Genomic DNA, 3,537 nt, shown 5'->3' with positions numbered 1-3,537 from the left:
CTTGGAACACCCAAGATAGAATTCATAGACCAAATGAAGCTCAAGAAGAAGGAAGACTTCAGTACTTCTTAGAAGGGGGAACTAAATACCCACAGGAGGAGATACAGAGACAAAATGTGGAGCAGAGACTGAAGGGAAGGTCATCCAGATACTGCCCCACCTGGGGATCCATCCCTCATACAGTCATCAATCCCAGACACTATTGTGGAGGTCAGCAAGTGCTTCCTGAAAGGAAGATGATATGGCTGTCTCCTGAGAGGCCCTGTCGGTGCCTGACAAATACAGAAGTGGATACTCACAGCCAACTAATGAACTAAGCATAGGGTCCCTAAAGGAGGAGCTAGAGAAAGGACCCAGGGAGCTGAAGGATCTTGCAGCCTCGTAGGAGGAACAAAAATATGAACCAACCAGCACCCCCAGAACTCCCAGGGACTAAACCATCAAACAAAGAGTACACATGGAGGAACCATGGTTCCAGCCACATATGTTGAAGGGAATGGCCCTGTCAGACCTCAATGAGAGGAGAGGCCCTGGGTCCTGTGAAGGGTCCACATCCCAGTGACAGGGAACGCCAGGATAGGGAAGCAGGTGTGGGTGGGGTAGTAAGCAGGTGGAGGAGGGATGGGATAGGGGCTTGGAGGGGAAATGAGGAAAGGGGATAACATTTGAAATGTGAATAAAGAAAATATCTAATAAAAAGTGAGTGAAATAAAAAGTAACAAACACATTGAAAGTAATAGCATTGTTAGATCAGAGCAGGAGGAGGGAGCAAGATTAGAAGGAGAATGCAGAGTTTAATATCTTAAATATAAGGCAACTTTATAAAATAAGAGCAATATGCACAATGCAGAGAGAAAGAGGAAAAAGAAGAAACTACAGAGTGGAAGGAGCAGGTAGGACCCTCCTTACCACAGGACAGAACATGTCTTTTCTTAATAGCAAGGCAAGCTTAATTGTACTAAAGAGGACAAAGCTTTCTGCTATGGACTTGGGTTAAATTCATTTAGCAACAAACTTGAAGAAGCTTTTCTTTCTCTATGCAATAAAGATTGGAGCTCATTTTTCATCCAGAATGAATGAGTTCATTCTGCGCAGGTGCTTGATCTTTTGCTCCAAATGCATTTGTAAGTATAGATGTGCTTGTGTGTGTGTGTGTGTGTGTGTGTGTGTGTGTGTGTGTGTGTGTGTGTGTGTAATTATGAGATAAGGATGTAGTTTGGCCCAACTGGTTTTAATGGAGATATATGAAGGTGTAAGCATGAATCCATATATAATTTTATGTGAGTTTATCCATGTTTACTTATGTAAAAACATTCTTCTGCAAATTTGACTCTCTTCTTCTGGTTCAATAGAAGTTTATTGCTCCAAATCTCCCCCTAGCCAAACAAGCAAGAGGCATCTGGACATGAGGGGAAGGGTTCTAGCAAGCAATCCCTTACTTAATCCACCGCTGTTTTAAAATGAGGTGCTAAGTGCCAGTCTGATTTGAAGATGCTATAATTTTGGTTGTATGGTTTTGGCTTCTTTATCAAAAGACAAGTGTCCACAGGTGTGTGTGTTTTATTCTGGGTCTTTGATTCTATTCGGTTGATTAACCTGACTGTCGGTGTCCACTATCATGCAATTTATATCCCTATTGCTCTGTAGTACAGCTTGAGGTCAGGGATGGTGATTCTTCCAGAAGTCTTTTTCAGAATTGTTTCGTTCATCCTGGTTTTTTTGTTTTTCCATGTGAAACTGAGAATTGCTCTTTCCATGTCAGTAAATTATTGTGTTGCTATTTTGATGGGGATTGCATTGAATCAGTAGATTTCTTTTAGTAAGATGCCCATTTCACTGTATTAAACCTATCAATCCATGAGAATGGGAGACCTTTCCATCCTCTGCTTCCCCAGCATGGCAATTCTTTTTTTTTTTTTTTTTCATTTTTCTTCAATTTATTTTTTAAAAAAATTCTCTTTGCATCCTGATTGCGGTCCCCCATCTCCTCTTCTAGTTATGATCTTACAAATCCCTCTCCCTCCATATTCCCCTCTACCCTGTGCCATGCTGCACCACTTCTGATGGGGTTGAACCCTTCAGGTTCAGGGATGCACTGCCTCATCAGGCTTCCTAGGATCCTTCTGGATGGAGGAGACCGGGCTAGGGGAGGCCAAACTCAACTGGTCCATCCACAGAATGTGGGGCATTGCTCGCAGGAGGCGCTGCTGTGACTGCTGCTGGTCGCTTCCACTGGCACGCTGGGTGGTCGATTCCTTCTCCTGCTCCTGGACATGAGTGGCAATGACTTCGCAGTGCTGGGACCGGACCTGCTGACACTGAGCAGCCCGCGCATGCTGCTGGCCAGGAACAACCAGCTGGGCGGCCCAGGCTTGCTGGCAAAGGGCCTGCCTGGCCCAGTCGCTGCTCTGCTGCAGCCTCCAGGTGCTCAACCTCAGTGGCAACAGCTTCCAGGAGCTGCCTGCCTCGCTGCTGGAGCTGCATGTGCTTCAGACCTTCAGCCTGGGCGGCATTTAGCTGCAGAGCATTCTGGCAGAGATGGAGAACTTGCAGAGTTTAGAATGTTTATACCTTGGAGTAAAAGTCATTGAAGAAATTCCACCAGAAGAATTAGCAAATCTGCCTTCTCCGAGTTACTCGGTGCTGCGTGACAAGATCCAAAGTGTGCCTACTCAGCAATCACAGTTGCATTCGCTTCGATCCTCAGTTTTCATAACTTGGTGACATACCTGCCTCGAGAGATCCGTAATCTTATTCCCTGGAAAAGTTGAGTTTACGAGGAAACCCGTTGGCTGGTTGTTTTGTTAGAGAGTTTACATGACCATACAGCTCTTCTGGAATTAGCCTCAAGGACCATTAAGATCCGAAGTTTTTCATACACACGATGGACTTCCTGGGAATCTTCATAGATACTTGGGTTCAGCCAACAATTGTCCAAAACCCAAAGTGTGGTGGAGTCTATTTTGACTGTGGTGTCAGACAAATTAATTTTGTGGGTTTCTGTGGGAAGTACCGTCTTCCCTCATGCACTGCGTGCTCCAGAATGCTCCTCCCACTGCACTCTGCCTCACACAACTCCACATCCCAGAGTGAGTCTGACTCAGAAGATGAAGCCAGTGCACACAGAAGGCAGAAAGTTCTTCATGGTTGGGGAGCAGTGGGTATTGATAAAACACTGACTTAAAAAGAAACCGGGTCTTGAAGTTGATTGGAGACCTGAGCATTTTTCGTCTTGAATGTCCATGTAAGACTTTGCCATGGTGTGAAAGAAAGGTTTTGCATTTTATCTTCACATTTGGCAGGAGTGAGTCCGGTCCCGAGTTTGGATTCTTTGAGTGTAATTTATTATCAATGGCAGTTCAAAATTAAGCCGATTGACCACAATTTTCATGTAAGTCTTTGAAGAAACACTAACAGCATGGTTCATTCTGAAGAGCAGTCATGTTTGCAATCAGCCAGAACAACCTCGGACAGCTGAGTTGATTAACAAAGTCATCACAGTCCTCTTACCATGGCTGGTTTATGCTGAACACTATA

The 3,537-nt window shown here is 44.7% G+C and overlaps 1 pseudogene; it reads left to right on the top strand.

Moving 5' to 3' along the window:
• The first annotated feature begins 2,213 nt into the window (after nucleotides 1–2,213).
• LOC127670662 (leucine-rich repeat-containing protein 58-like) lies at nucleotides 2,214–3,184 on the top strand (annotated as a pseudogene).
• Nucleotides 3,185–3,537: the final 353 nt, after the last annotated feature.

The sequence above is a fragment of the Apodemus sylvaticus genome, chromosome 20, assembly GCF_947179515.1.
Source record: "Apodemus sylvaticus chromosome 20, mApoSyl1.1, whole genome shotgun sequence".
Taxonomy (NCBI): Eukaryota; Metazoa; Chordata; class Mammalia; order Rodentia; family Muridae; genus Apodemus; species Apodemus sylvaticus.
Note: the sequence above shows the minus strand (reverse complement) of the source record. Positions and strands in the feature narration are given on the sequence as shown.